Source organism: Stomoxys calcitrans, chromosome 1, assembly GCF_963082655.1.
Source record: "Stomoxys calcitrans chromosome 1, idStoCalc2.1, whole genome shotgun sequence".
In the NCBI taxonomy this organism is placed as follows: Eukaryota; Metazoa; Arthropoda; class Insecta; order Diptera; family Muscidae; genus Stomoxys; species Stomoxys calcitrans.
The window spans coordinates 213383828-213400780 of NC_081552.1; the positions used below are offsets into that span (position 1 = coordinate 213383828).

The 16953-nt window shown below is 37.7% G+C and overlaps 1 protein-coding gene across 2 annotated transcripts in view; it reads right to left on the bottom strand.

The window, feature by feature from the left end:
• The window catches only part of LOC106090497 (unconventional myosin IC), a 102269-nt gene that overhangs the window by 58739 nt on the left and 26577 nt on the right, over nucleotides 1-16953 (bottom strand). Inside the window, exon 2 of one of the 2 annotated variants that reach the window (XM_059360358.1) lies at nucleotides 14753-14791. The exons of the other annotated variant lie outside the window; for it this stretch is intronic. The gene's annotated coding sequence lies outside the window, so the exon portion shown is untranslated. The remainder of the gene's footprint in view (nucleotides 1-14752; nucleotides 14792-16953) is intronic. 2 annotated transcript variants of the gene reach the window in all.

Genomic DNA, 16953 nt, shown 5'->3' on the forward strand with positions numbered 1-16953 from the left:
TAATTTTGCACGTGGTGTTTTGGTATCACTTCCAACAACTGTTCTAAGTATGGTTCAAATTGGGTCATAACCGGATATAGCTGCCTTATAAACCGATCTTGGGTCTTGACTTCTTGAGCCTCTAGTTTCTTTTTATTCGTGTATAACCTCTAGTACGAGGTCTCACATTTTCCATTTTCTTCCCTTTCTTTCTCTAGGGTACCACAATGGGCCAAACTGGCCTCCGAGTGAACTCACCTTTGGTGGGCGACCCATTCAACCTAACCTAATCTTCACCCATATACTACATCTGAATTCGAAAACCGTCATGGATTGTTGCAGATCTCAGAACGAGGTGGCTGAACAATTCAAAATCATCTGTGCTGGGTGCCGTATGCCCTATTGGGTTTCATGGTCTAGGACAGTGAATTTGGTCCAAATCGAACCATATTTCAATTTAGCTGCTAAGGTTTCATAGCTGGTGTATTTTTTATTGGTCTTGAGGAAAAGAGGTTAATATGTATATCCGAGGTGATGGGTATTCAAAGTTTGGCCCGGCAGAACTTACTGCATTTTCACTTATTTTTAAATTCAATTCGATAGACCATTCTTCATTTCCAGAGATTTATGTAAAACTACAACATAATGTCCAATCTGTTATGTCTTTCGCCTGTGTTGTTCAAACAAAGTTTTAACATATATTAAACTGTCACAACTTCCTTTCATCTTCTGCTTAAATGAGATTCCCGAGTGAGTGGGGCATAAATTGGGCCCAGCCCAATTTGCCATAATTTTTAATTGTTATTAATAAAAGACCATATTCAATGGCAAGATAAGAAAAAAAACAAGCGCATAATATGTTTTGCTGCTTTTTTTATATAATTTAACCTTCAGTGCATTGTCCAATATCTATACAAAAATATGGCCTTCGAATGACTCGAAGCTTCACAATTCCAAACAAACAAAAAACAATTTTCCAAAACTCATTCAAAACTTTTGTAATCACATCCCCAACGATGTCACACTGTCATCGATGAGGACATTTAAAGATGAAAGTCATACTGCATCGAAGTCAATTTCTTCATTGATGAAAACAATTTCAAAATACCCATAACAATAACTCCACGAATTTATTGCTCAAATTTCAAGTAAAGCCAAAGCCCAATGTTTACATGATCACTTGGCATAGGGAAATGTCTTAATCGAATAACAATCAAAACAATTTCGTTCGGCACTAATTAAAACTTTAATTAGACATGTGGCATGTGGGGGTAAACGTAACGTTTACAAGTGAACACATACACTGGAAAAATTTTACTGAAGTTCATGTGTTTTTATGCTGAAGTTGGTCTTCTCCATTACATCGAAGGGGATCAAATGAATTTGTAGAAATTGAAATAGAAAATGTCATCAAAATTTTATTTTCAAAAAAATTTTAAAATTTGATTTTTATAGAAAAACTAGCTGAACCGGGCCCGCTCCGCAGCGCCTTCTTTTACTTTATATGGAACAAAATTATCCTTTGAATATTTATTTTCGTCAATTAAAGAGCTATTAGTGAAATACGATGCTACGAAAATAGTAAATGCATATCGCATGACTAACAATATAAGTGCCTTTATCTGAATACCATATGATCTGTATTGGACTACGAATTCGCTCGGAGGTTTTAATGTCATTTAAGTTTGGATGTTTGATGTACTCCATTCTTAAAATACTTTATTTCAGTTCGATATTCTCATAATGTCTGATTTAGGGGTGTTTTCGGGGGTGATATGGTCCCCTAGATACTTGGCCCTGAAAAAAATTTCAACCTCGTGCTCTTCTCTCAAGTACCATTTAATTAAACCCCATATTGCCATCGGTTTAAGGAGAGTGTATAGGATGAGGCGTCCCCCAAACACTTGGCCCCCAAATTGGCTATCAAATTCGTTTTCTAATCTCAAATACCTTTCATTTGAGCCACATGTTAGGATGGTTGGTAAATGTTTACCTTTGGTGGGTGTTTTGGGGAAGGGGCGGTACCCCAAATACATGGTCCCACATTTGGTAATCAGATTGGTATTTTACTTCAAATACCTTTATTTGAGCCCCATATTACGATGGTCAGTAAATAATTGCTGTTTATGGGGTGTTTTGGGGAAGGGTCTCGGTGGTCTCGAAATTGGGTATCAATTTCGTGCTCTACTCCCCAATACCTTGAATTTGACATGGTTGGTAAATGTGCACACACATTTGAACATTAAATAGAACGTCTTGTGCAAAATTATGTAAAGATCGGACCATCATTATGGCTTCTAGAGCCTAAAAATGTCATATCGGATGAAAGATATATATGGGAGCTATATCTAAAACTGAACCGATTTTGATAAAAAGAACGTCTTGTGCAAAATTTTGTAAAGATCGGACCAAAATTATGGTTACTAGAGCCTAAAAATTACATACCGAATGAAAGATATATATGGGAGCTATATCTAAAACTGAACCAATTTTGTTAAAATTATCCACAAATGATGGAACAATAAAAAGAACGTCGTGCGAAATTTTGTAAAGATCGGACCATAATTATGGCTACTAGAGCCTTAAAAGACCGTATCGGATGATTTAGTTCAAAACCGAAATCCGAACCGATTTAGTTCAAAATCAATAGAGTTTGTCCTTGGACCAAAAAAATTATTTTTGATTAATGTGACTTAACACATGCAACCTGTACCTTGACTATAAAAATTTCGAATATCGAAAGAACAGGAAAAAAATTTTGAAATCAAGAGGCGCGAATTAGGATTTTATTTTAGATACATGGTTTCTTCGGAGAACTTTCTTAGAATTGTATGTAGTTTACGTTTTTGATAAACGATTTTTCATTTTTTTTTTCATCCATATAAATCAACCAGGCCTTATAAACATGCTTCTATGCATCTATCGGAAGCTGTGTTAATAGCTCCGAACGCAGGCAATGGCAATGGCTTACCCTGTTGTTCCGAATGTGCATTTGCGAATCCATTTTTCCATTTGAAATCGAGAGGCGCGGATTAGGATTTTATTTTAGATACATGGTTTCTTCGGAAAACCTTCTTAGAATTGTATATAGTTTACGTTTTTGCTATACCATTATTCACTTTTTTTTCATCCGTATAGGGTGCATATATTAATACACCCCATGCCACTATGGACATACACCTAAGCCAGTAATCGGCTTGTTGTGCGCCTCTAAAAAGAAAATTTTAAGTTAGGAATTCCGTGCTGCTTACAAAATCTTTAATTGTTTTCAATACCACTCCCCTAAATTGGTTCATGTCTGGTATTGTGTTTCCACCTAAGTGCTGGTATTTGTTAGACGCGAAAGCCGGGCAATGACAAAGGAAATGCTCCAACGTCTCATCATCTTCCCCTCATGCCCTACACATCATTTGCTGCACCGATTTTACATAAGTGAGCTCGTAATCCTAAGTGTCCCGCTATGATACCAATAGCTATACAGACCTCCTTCTTACTTCCTTTCAGTAATAGCCTCGTCTTCTCACGATTTGGATCCCCGTTTTTCGTCGTCCGCTGTTCCACAATGTTGCACCCCTGGATCTCCGCCTGTAGGACCTATTATGGTCAGGCAGTATAAAACAGATCTCAGTCCCTGGGTTCTGAATGTAGACCCCCAGGCCCACTCTGTCCTCTAGCTTTGATCCATCCGTGTAACATGATCTTCCAGATGGCAATACTAGGGTTCCGTCAATCCAAGACTGTGCTGATGGCAGCAGTGCCTCGCACTCGACTTCAAGGTCCATCTCAGGTATCCGATTGGAAACCTCTTCCCTCTCTTCTAGGTTTCCTATCGTCGTCTCGATTATACCGTGATGGTATGAGCTGCTCCCATCCTCAATGCATTCTCCCATCGCCTTATGTCTCATAGCCGCAGTGCCTGCCTCACACTTAATCTGTTGTATGGTCCTTATGTTGCACTTTCTCTGCATAGCAGTCCACCAAACTACTGAGGCGTAAGTAAGTATTGGTCTAATCACGCTCCTGTAGAGCCAGTGGACTATCCTCGCATTCAGGCCCGTCAACATAGTGCCCAACATCTGTGGGCCTTCTCAGTACGCTTCTAAATGTGAAACTTCCAGTTCCATAGTAAACCACAGTGAAACTCCTTAAATTTTTTTTTAAATATTTGTTTATGTGTAATTTTTTCGTTTTAAGTGCATACCTCAATACATTTTAGAATGTGTATACAATTTTTGTGTGTTTCTTTCGTTATATCAGAGAATGTCCAAAATTAGCTCAAATTTGAAATTGAAACTTGAATTGAAATTGTAATACCACCAATACCATTTTTTTGACTCCCCATATGCTTTGGTCAATCCATAAATCCATTAATTGGCCAAATCATTCGAGTGAGGATTGATGGTAGAGTAAGCAGCCGCTTTGGCGCTTGGCCTAATTTTTTTTTATTTTTCTGAGTAACCTCTCTTGCATAGTTGTTAGATGGTTGTGGTAGCTGGCTGACTAGCTGACGCACTGCCTACTGCTACCGCTGTTTATTGAGCGTTTCATTCATCGATCTTTGTTTTTTGTTTTACTTTATCTTATTGTCTTTTTCGTTTTGTTCCGAAGTACTTATGAAACTTTAAATGAATTGTTACAATAACTCGGTTGAAGTAAAACAAACTCCAAAAAATTATCGATTACTGTCTTTTGCTTCTTCGTCTGTCTTGTTAAATAATGACCGTTGCTCATTGATATATTTGTTCAATTATACAATATTTTCAAGGTATTTCAAACCAATGTTTCGTTTGTTTTGTAAATAAAAAAAAACTGAAGTTGTATTAAAATTGAATATTCTTAATTAGCTTGCTTTTAAGAAGGTGGAGTAAAGTTTATTACAAATGTGTGGGTGTTACAGTTTTAAAGAGATTTTATACATAAGTGTTATGGAAATTAAGTTTAAATAAATGAGTCATACTGTACGTTTTGGATTACTTTCAATACAACTTGAGATACAATATACATATAGGATAAAAGTTGTTTGAGGGAAATTCTGTGACGATCTAACCTAGTGCCCTATCTATACTAGTGCCCTGCGTAAATGAAGGCCACCGTGGCGCATAGGTTAGCATATCACGGTGAACGCTTGGGTTTGAATCCAGGGGAGAAAATAATTTCAACAGTGGTTATTCTCTCACTAATGCTGGTGCTATTTGTGAGGCCTTCATCTATGTAAAACTTATCTACGAAGAGATTTCGCGGCCCGGCGGCCTGACTCGACTATAAAAATTAGTAATGTCTCCGACTATAAGACACGTTGAAGAGTATATAAAATTCGTTCTGACCCAACCTCCGTATTTTTTATTTATATCTTATCAAAGGTATGTAATTATGGTATTAGGGTACTTTTTTGTTTTAGAGAATCAATGGGTTTTCCCCCCTTTTATTTGTTAATTTGATATATTAATAAATTGATTTATTGCAATTTGGAATACTCACCTTCGAGTTAATAGATAACATTTATTTTTCATGTACATTACTAAATACTACCAATATGAAGAGGAAAACAATTTGTCATATGTTTGCAGTTAAACTGTGGACATCAAGTTCAAGTTTTTGCGATTTTAATTTATAGCAACCGTTGAAATATCTTTTGTCTCGCATGTCTAATAAGACTAATAAAGTTAATATCAGGATTGCGGATTGGAGCAAGTTTGGCTCGAATCTCACTACAGAGACGAAATTTAGACCTATCCCCATTGGACGCTACCCCTATCCAATATTGTTGGAACGAGAATTTCGTGCGGGTATTAAAATCGTCATTCCGTAAAGGTAGGTGATTTGTGCCACTTAAACGTAATACGGTATTTTGGAGGTTTGCATGGTTTGCAAGTTTCAAGAAGAGGCCTGGTCATCTCAAAACGGTCATCGGAAAATAAAAAGAGCTAAAAGCATTTCTCTGCATGAAAAATTAGCATTATAACTGGGACTCACACAATAACCCTTTAACAGCGAATGGGTAGAAAAATACCCAAGAATAGATATGTCTTAGAAAAATTCAAGCTCGTGTTAGGAAAGTGGTATCCTAATGAAATTTGGATTGGCATAAAGTAGACGAATGAAACTTGTTGAAAAAAATTTTCCGCCACATAAATTTATATTTTGTGTAAAGAATGGCAATGTTTTCTATTCGAAAATATTACACAAAAAATTTTCTCAAAATTCTTGGAAGTGAGATTTCTGGAAACTATGTTAGTGTCTTGTTGCATTTGATGGTTTATATATTAAAACTAAGTAAAAGCGTGCTAAGTTCGGCAGGGCCGTATGATATATACCCTCCTCCACCGATCTCTCGGTTTGACTTCTTTAGCCTCTAGAGGGCGCACTTCTTATCTGATTTGGCCGAAATTTTGCATATATCGTTTTGTTATGACTTTCAACAACTGTGCCAAGTATGGTTTAAATCGGTATATAACCTTATGCAAATGTAAATTTGCCCATGAACATTCAATTAAGGAACTGGGGCAAACTTCTCACAAATCAATTAGTGCTGTCCGATTCTATTTAAGCTCAATATAACCTTATATAGATGCCATATAACCCCATATCCCTAGCTTCTAGAGGGCGCAATTCTTATCCGATTTTGCTGGAATTTTGTACAGTTTTACGTGTTATGTTATGTTACGTAGATGTCTCATCATTTTCCCCGCATGCCCTACACTTACACTTTCTTACATTCTTTCAGCCTCGTATTCTCACGATCTGGATCCCCTCATAGGACCGTTTCGCTGTTCCAAAGGGTTGCATTCATCGCCCACGCCCTTAACGGGGACTGCGACGACCAAGTTTATTGATGGCAATCCTCTGGCCTTCACTCCCAAATCGTCTGCCCTTTCATTCCCCATTACTCCGTTATGGCCCCGCATCCAAACCATGTGGATTTTGCCATATTTTGAGAAGGCGTCAATCTCCTTCTTACACTGTAAGACTTACGCCTTCTCTGAGGATGGCAAAATTCGATTTTGGGTAATTTGCAATAATGGGTAGTTTGCAATAACGTTGTCATTTGTCAACCCTAGTTATTACAGTTGGAACATATTTTCCAAAATCCACATTGTTTGGGTGCGGGAAATTTGATACGGATTGTTTAATAAGCCATCTGAAAACATCCGCCAAGTTCCATAAAAATTGGTCCAGAATTGGATATAGCTCCCACATTGTACTTATAGAGCAGGTGTAGGGTATTATGCAATCGGCACCGCCCGACTTTTGCCTTTCCTTACTGGTTTTATTTTGTTTTATTTTTATTTTATTTCATTTTATTTTATTAAACTTGATTTTATTTTGTTTTGTTTTTAAAATTTAGTCTTCTACAATATTTTTTATTGTCCAAGTCAAAAACGCCGGCCTTTTATGGATTTACTGACACCAAATCTTTTTAGCCAAAAAAAAACAGTCGTTCAAACGACAATTTGCATTTCCGAAAACGGAATGTTGTTCTCTTTGTTCTTCCATAATTATACGTAAAACATAATTAAACGCGATATGGGTTTAGTTGTAGTCACAAAAGCTGGAAGTCGTGATGAACACCCATATCGATTACCAAATTGCATGGTATACACTACATATGTGTGCATATAAATAATGACCTAAGCAAATGCAGTGAAAATTTTATAAACAGTTTTATATAATGAAACAGATTTGGAATGAAATGAAAATAAGAGCAATGGGAAACTTAGATACAATAAACATAGTTGGATAATATATTTATTAAGTAGCAAGAAAGGCGCTCTAAGATCGGTTGCAACGAATCTTTTGTAGCATCCACCATGGATCGTATTTACCAAGTTTTAAACAAACTTAAACCAGCCGACTATGTAATACCCTACGCCACCTAGTCTCCGTACTTCTTTTAATATATAGAATTTGTCTCCAAATCTTGTCAGACTTTAATTTTGCATACCTATTGAAATATCGAATAGAACCTTGTAAGATTTTCTTACGATAGGACAAAAATTGTGGATTTCTACAGCCTCAAAAGCGCATATCAGATAAAGATTTATTTATGTGGGAGAAATATTGAAATCTGTACCGATTTTGATGAAATTTTGCACACATACTGTCAGAAAGAACATCGCAGTCCCAATATTGTAGAGATCTTATCAAAATTGTGGCTTATACTGGCTTAAAAGTCAATATCGGATGAAATATATATATGAGCTATATCAAGACTGATTTTAATGAAATTTTGCGCGCGTATTGGGACGTCAAATAAGACGTCTTATGGTAAATTTTGTAAAAATCGGAGCAAAATTGTGGTTCCTAAAGGCTTAAAATCTATATCGGATGAAAGATATATCTGAGAGCTATATCTAAATCTAAACCGAATTTTATGAAATTTTCCACACGTATTGGGACGTCAAATAAAACAACTTGTGGTAAATCTTGTTAAGGTAGGATAAGTCGGATGAAATATATATATATATATATATAAGAGCTATATCAAAATCTGTGCCGATTTTTATGAAACTTTGTACACATATTAGGACGTGAGATAAAACACCTCGGCTAAATTATGTAAAGATCGGATTGTGGCGGCTATAGCCTTAAAACTACATTTTGGATGAAAGAGATGTATGTAAGCTATGTCTATATCTGTGCCGATTTTATGAAACTTTGCACACATATTAGGACGTCAAATAAACCACCTCTTGCCACCTCTTCTCGAATATAAAAATGAATTTGTGTTTGTTTGTTCCGCATAGACTCAAAAACGGCTGAACCGATTACCTTGAAATTTTTGTTTAGGTTGGTCTGGAAGGAAACATCTTCTTACAATTAACAAGTAAAAAGGCGTTAAGTTCGGACGGGCCGCACTTTGAATACCCACCACCACGGGCATATATGTAAACCACCTTTCGTCAAAATCCGGTGGATAATGCATACCTTATGCCCAATAGCAGCTATATCGGAATACGTTCCGATTTGGGCCAAATACTAATAAGTATTGTACAAGTCATTGTTCAATTGTGTATAACAAAATATTGGTCTTTTAAGTAGCTATATCTAAAAATAATCCGTTCTGAATCATATACTACACAGATGTCGAAAAGCCTAACATAAATCACTGTGTCAAATTTCAGTGAAATCGGACAATAAATGCTCCTTTTATGGGCCTTAAACCTTAAATCGGGAGATCGGTCTATATGGCAGCTATATCCAAGTCTTGATCGGTCTAGGCCAAATTGGAGAAATATGTCAAGGGGTTTAACTTAACTCGCTGTCCCAAATTTTGGCGAAATCGGACAATAAATGCGCCTTTTATGGACCCAAAACCTTAAATCGAGAGATCGGTCTATATGGCAGCTATATTCAAATCTGGACCGATCTGGGCCAAATTGAAGAGGGGTGTCAGCTGGCCTAACACAACTCACTGTCCCAAATTTCAGTAAAATCGGATAATAATACCCACCACCTCTGGTATATATGTAAACCATCTTTCGTCAAAATCCGGTGCAAAATTCATACCTTAACCACCATAGCAGCTATATCACTATATGTTCCGATTTGGACCAAATACTAAAACGTAAAAGTCATTGTTCAATTGTATATAATAAAACATTGGCTTTTTTAGTAGTTATATCTTAAAATAAACCGATCTGAACTATGCACGACAGGGATATCGAAAAGCATTACATAAGTCAGTATGTAAAATTTCAGTGAAATCGGAATAAAAATGCGTCTTTTATGGGGCCAAGACTTTAAATCGAGAGATCGGTCTATGTGGCAGCTATATGCAAATCTTGAACGATATAGACCAAATTGCAGAAATATGAGGAGGGGCTTAACTTAAATCTTTGTCCCAAATTTCGGCAACATCGGACAATAAATGCGGCTTTTATGGCCCACAAAACCTATATGGCAGCTATATCCAAATCTGGGCCGATCTGTGCGATAATGCAGAAGTATCTCAAGAGACTTAACTTAACTCACTGTCCCAAATTTCGTCGACATCGGACAATAAATACGCCTTTTATGGGCCTAAGACCCTAAATCGGAGGATCGGTCTATATGGCAGCTGATCTGAACCAAATTGACGAAGGGTATCGAAGGGCGTTACACAACTCACTGTCCCGAATTTCAGCAAAATCGGATAATAAATGTGGCTTTTATGGGCCTAAGACCCTAAATCGGAGAATCGGTCTATATGGCAGCTATATCCAAATCTTGACCGATCTGAACCAAATTGACGAAGGATGTCGGAGGGCCCACTGTCCCAAATTTCAGCAAAATCGGATAATAAATGTGGCTTTTATTGGCCTAAGACTCTAAATCGGCGGATCGGTCCATATGGGGGCTATATCAACATATAGTCAGATATAGTCCGATATAGCCCATCTTCGAACTTAACCTGCTTATGGACAAAAAAATATTCTGTGCAAAGTTTTGATTCCGTAGAATCAAAAACGGCTGAACCGATTTTCTTAAAATGGTCATAGGTTATATAATTTTTAGATATCGCATGGTGGCGGGCCCTCCCCTTACCCAAAAAACGTCACTCAAAACCAAAATTGGAATGATAAGCACAATATGGGTTTCAAATGAAAGGTATTGGAGACTAGAAAACGAATATCGTTTTACATGTTGGGCCCCAACCCAAAACTCCTCTAAACAGATATTTACGACGTTCCTATCAATATGGAACTTAAATAAAAAGTATTCGGCAGTAGATTACAAATATGACATAAAAAAAATTGGTCAAAATAATGAGAGGTCGCCCCAAACCCCAAATACCCCCAAATGGGCATATCAGCCGACCATGGCTATATGGGATTCAAATGAAAGATATTTGGGAGTAGATTACGAATACGACATTTTGCGCTTTTGCTCCTAAAAATTCGTCGTCAATTAACCTACCCATTATGGCAATATGTGACTCAAATGAAATGTATTTGAGAGTAGAAAACGAATTTGATATTCAATTTTGAAGTCAAGTGCTTGGGGGTACGTCCTAAATCACCCCCTAAACTAAACTTCATTTCCGACTATAGCAATATGGAGCTCAAATCAACGGTATTTGGGAGTAAAAAACGAATTTGATATTTTTTTCACGACAAAGTCCCGGTGGCCGCCCCAACCCCAAAACACCCTCCAAATGCTTCATACTTATCGACCATGGCAATATGGGGCTCAGATTTAAGGGGATTTGGGAGTGGAGCATGAATTTGATATCCATTTTTGAGTGGAATTGTCTCCCCTATAAAGCACTTCCCCTTACCTTCATTTTCAAAAACACCAGATCTCGGAGATTGGTTATAGAGCCATGTTATTATATAAAAGCTATTTGGGGTGGAAATTGATTGATTTTCGGAAAATTGATATTCATTTCAGGACAAAGACCCTGGGGTCCATCCCATCCTCAAACACAACTTATTTACCGATCATGCCAGTAAGGGGCTCATATGAAATGTTTTTGAAAGTAGATATATTTACTTTAATGGCCAAGTGACCACTCCCGAAATACCTCCTAAACCGGAAATATTTACCAATACGGTAATATAGGACTCAAATGAAAGGCATTTAGGAGTAGAGTAAAAATTTACCCACGAACCGAACAGGGGAAAGCACTCACACATGAGTGCTTTCCGATTCTAGTTTAAATTCAATGATAACGGACCTCTTTATAGCCGAGTCTAAAGAGCTTGCCTCAGTGCGACACCTCTTTGGGGAAAATTTTTTACTTGACAGTGCAGGCCATGTTACCTCGCAAATGTCGCCTGCATTAAGAGGCGATAACCATCGTTTTTATATTTGTCCGATGTTGTCACCGAACCCAGGCGTTCAGAATCATAGGCGGACATAGGCTACAGTGGCACGAATTCGATATCCACATTCAGGGCGAAGTGTCCCCACTCTAAAAAGATATTAGATAATTAGAGAAGGCCCAGCGGAGCGGGCCCGGTTCGGCCAGTTTTCATTAAAATATAAAAGGCTATCGTCTTAAAATTTCCTGTACTTTAATTGAAATTCTTACACCGGATTTTGTTATTTGCCATCTTGGTCATTTTTTTTTTTACAAAATTGGAAGCACACACACAAATAGCTTTTGCTAACATGCAAATATGTGTTTCCAGTTAATCAAGCAAACATTTTAGTTTTGTTTTTGTTCCTTGGCTTTTGGCAAGCCATCATTTAGTGGTTAACACCATACACCTCACGGTGGGGGAACATTTAAATTCTTAACGCTTGTCCCGATATGAATTTGCCAGTCGGTTGGACGTTCCGTCAATCAAACGGTCTGGCCGTCTGTCGCAAATTATGTGTGTACGAGCGGCTATGCACAAATAGTAAACAGACATTTTGGCGGTATGGCCAACCAAACTGACCGCTTTCTAAACAAGTCCGACATACAAGTATGCACCGCAAACAAATGTCTAAATCACTTCCTGACCGTCAAATACAAAGTAAGGAGACAAAAAAAAAAGAAAAAACAAACGGCAGCCAAATCGAACAAAACAACAACAACAACTTCCAGAGACCCACATAAATGGGAGACACCACTACACCCAAGTTTCAGACTGGGTCACTGGAATGATGGCTGGCTGGCTGGCGCATCGGTAGTTGGCAAACAGTGAAGTGTTTGTTTTTAAGGTTTTGCATGTTTACAACCATGGTAATGGAAATTTAATATGTTTACTTGCAACAAAGTCGTCCTGCCACACACACACATATACATAAATATGTAGTCAGTTGTCCTATATGTGTTTGTTCCTTTGTTAAACAAATTAGTCAGCAAGATTATGACGAATTTTAAGTGTTTCCTTCTATTGACCTGCAAAGGGAGTGACCTTATAAAGTAATTGCTAACGACAAGTGTTGGCAGTGACTTAGATTTCTTTTGGGAATTAAATGGACGATGGAACTGTACTACATATTTAAAACAAAAAAAAATATATCTGTTAATTTAAAAGCATTTGTTTTATGAGAAATATGATAATCTCCATTGCCACATAAAAACGAGCAAATATGTTCAAACTGTATTAACTACGGTTGACAAATGACAACATTATCGCCAATTACCCAAAATCTGACGAACATATATATGGGAGCTATATCTAAATCTGACCCGATTTCCACGAAACTCACCAGTAATATTGAGAGTCATAAGAAAATTCCTCCTGCCGAATTTCGAGGGAATTGGTTAACAAAATACCATTTTATTGCAATATTACTGCAAATCGAACGAACATATATATGCGAGCTATATCTAAATCTGAGCCGATTTGAAGCAAACTTCTCAAATACTGTGACAGTTCTCGAGGAAAGCGTTGTACGAAGTTTTAGGAAGATTGGCTAATAAATGCGCTTGCGTGGCTCTAAGAGTGAAAATCGGGCGATATATATATGAGAGCTATATCTAAATCTGAACCGATTTCCATGAAATTTACCAGTAATATCGAGAGTAACAAAAAAATCCTTCCTGTAAAAAATTTCAAGAGAATCGGTTAACAAATGACCATTTTATTGCAGTATTACTGAAAATCGGACGAACATATATATGGGAGCTATATCCAAATCTGTACCGATTTTTTCCAATTTCAATAGGCTTCGTCTCTGGGCCGAAAAGGATGCCTGTACCAAATGGTAAGACGATCGGATGAAAACTGCGACCTGTACTTTGTACACAAATTAAGATGAACAGACAGACAGACGGACATAGCTAATTCGAATCAGAAAGTGACTCTGAGTCGATCGGTATACTTATCAATGGGTCTATCTCTCTTCCATCTAGGTGTTACAAACAAATGTACTAAGTTATAATACCTTGTACCACAGTAGTGGTGTAGTATGTACTGTATGTATGATGTACTTGAAAGACTGTTCTTGTGATGCTTTATCTCATCCCTACGGGAAATTAGAAAGGTCTCAAACCTGTCATTGGATAGGTGCTCTAATAATAGGGACCGGTACCAGTTTTCGCCCTCTTTCATGGAAAAAACCTATCACTTTTATAAGGGTTTGTCGCTCGAGGTGACGAATTACCAACATTCAAACACCGTAGGATAGGTCCTGGGACAGTTCGAAAAGGATGAGTATACTTTGCAAGTATTTTTAAGGGAAATAACATTAGCAAGCATATATATATAACGCATAAGCAATTTTTAACAATCATTAAGCGATTTTTAAAAAATAATTAAAAATCAAAAGTTATGACGATTGAAAATTTTCATTCCCTGTAGTTACTACAGGAAATGAAAATTTTCAATCGTCATAACTTCTCAAGTTTAGGACCGGTATATTTGGGGCGATTGGAGACCACCGTAGCGCAGAGGTTAGCATGTCCGCCTATGACGCTGAACATCAGAAAAAAATTTTTCAGCGATGGTTTTCCCCTTCTAATGCTGGCAACATTTGTGAGGTACTATGCCATGTAAAACTTCTCTCCAAAGAGGTGTCGCACTGCGGCACGCCGTTCGGACTCGGCTATAAAAAGGAGGCCCCATATCATTGAGCTTAAACTTGAATCGGACTGCACTCATTGATATGTGAGAAGTTTGCCCCTGTTCCTTAGTGGAATGTTCATGGGCAAAATTTGCAATTTGCATATTTGGGGCGATTGACTAAACATTTCCCGTAGGAATGGTACAGGCTTTGATTTATCGATTACGACAATTTAAAAACTATGTTGCTAGAGAGGAATGTGATGTAATTGAACAATGGTAATATATTTCACTTTGTCATAATTTGCTACTTTTACTTAAAACTTGGAAAAAAATAATTTACATTAACTTACCAAAATGAAAATTTCATAAATTCTCATATATTTAAAAATCTGAAAAGAACAAAATTAAAATAAGATTAGATATAAGGAATAGAAATAAGAATAATTATTGTATAATCGTCGTATTTGTGCCGGGAGGCAACCGTAGCGCAGAGGTTAACATGTCCGGCTATGACGATGAACGCCTGGGTTAGAATCCTGGCGAGAAATCAAGAATACATTAGATCAAGATTAGATCAGAAAAAATTTTCAGCGATGGTTATCCCCTCCTAATGCCAGTGACATGTGTGGGTTTCTTGGCCTTGTAAATACTTCTCCCCAAACTGCAGCTCGCCCATGAGACCACTCATCATTGAGCTTAAAACTTAAATCGCAAAACACTCACTGATATGTGAGAAGTTTGCCCTTGTTCCTTGATGGAAAGTCAATAGGCAAATTTTTATTTGCGTATTTGTCGACAGTGTTGCAGCTTCTTTAAAACTCAATTTTCGCAAATTTGGTTATAAATACACCTTTTATGACGCATAAAAACTTTCAGAGGCGCAGTAAATATATTGCAGGTACATCTAAAAATGGTCAAAATTAGTAAGTATATGGCAAAAGTGTCAAAAAACCAATAAAATTTATCAAAATCGGATTAAAATTCGCTTTTTGCGAGACTCAAGGTGAGAAATTAAATCGGAAGATGATTATATATCGCATTTGGATCATTTGTTGTTGTTGTAGCAGTGTATTGTGCTCTATCTTTGGTCTGCTTGATTCTGCTGAATATACAGATACAGAAACCCTGCGGCTAAGGTGGTACCCGTCCATCTGGAATCTGGTTCTGAATCGAATAGTCCATATCGGATCTGAGTCCGAGTCAAATACGTCCCTTATCACATTCGGAACACACATCCTGCACGTTGCCGTCAATCCTAACTCTGTAGAAGTTGAGACGGCTGCATCTGCCGGAACGTAATTGAGCCAGAACTACTCTGGTATGCCGGGGGAGGTCAACTTCTTCAGGTGCGATTGGTGGTCCTCAAGGACCACATTCAACCGGTAGCTTTCCACCGCATATACTAACGTGTCTGCATGAATGTTGTCTAGACTCGCTTGACATGCCGCATGATCTAGAGGTTCGCTTGTAGCGCCAAACCTCTCGCTCATGTTGATCCACCATAAGGCTTCTCGTCTTTGGATGCCTGTCCACAAGATGATGATTTGAATGGCAGCATGCAGTTATGTCATCGCATGGGTAATCCTTTGTCTCCTGATGGAGGTGGTCCACATGAGAACTGAGAAGACAGCCCATCAGAAAAAGAAGAGTTGCATTCTGACCAATCTGAATATTATTCCACTATATATCACATGGTTGACGAGATTACACAGGCTCAGAAAATCGTAAAAATCTGATAAAAAGTTTGCCATTTGAGAAAGGATAGAAATATCTCTTTGAAATTTGAAATGGTTAGAGCCGAGGTGTTAGAGATCGTGTGCAATATTTAAAGGTCCTAGGTTGGCCGGCCCTCTCTTGGTACGCCCCTAAAATTGGTCAGCTCGGCATTTCGAAAAATTGTTCCGGTTGCCAAATTTTCATTTGTGAACCGATTTTCAAAATTCTTTTGCTGGAGAGTGCTCAAAAATCCCTACAAAAAGTCCGCTTGTAGTGTACAATACCTCCACTGGTTTCGGGGATATACGAGTTTGAATTTTTATTTGTTAAAATTTTGGCCGATTTTGAAGTGGTATTTTGAAATTTACGAAGGCATTTGTTTTTCGATTTTCATTTTAATGCATGATTTGGATTTTTTGATTCGGTACCCAGCAAAGGCTGCATGTCTTCTCTCTCTTTTTATCATCCGTTCTGTCCATAGGCACGCCCCACCTGGCTACGTCCCTGCCAGTTTATATATTCTAGATCTAGCCATGTAAGCCCGTCCGTCCAGCTATCAAATCCCTGCAGAACGTATATTTGAATTCAGAAACCGCCATCGACTCTCTCAACGAGATGGCTGAACAGTCCAAAATCACCTGTTCTGGTCGCCGGGAGATATCCCAAGGAATTGTACCTTACACATCCCAGGGGAACTCGAATCTGTGGGTATGTCTCTAGCGACATGTAAGCTAGGTGTTCAGGATCAGGCCCGAAGAGCAAGGAATGATAAATGATCGCAAAGGGCGGGTTGTGAACACTCCAAAATTATGTGGCCCAAAATAGACTTGAAGAG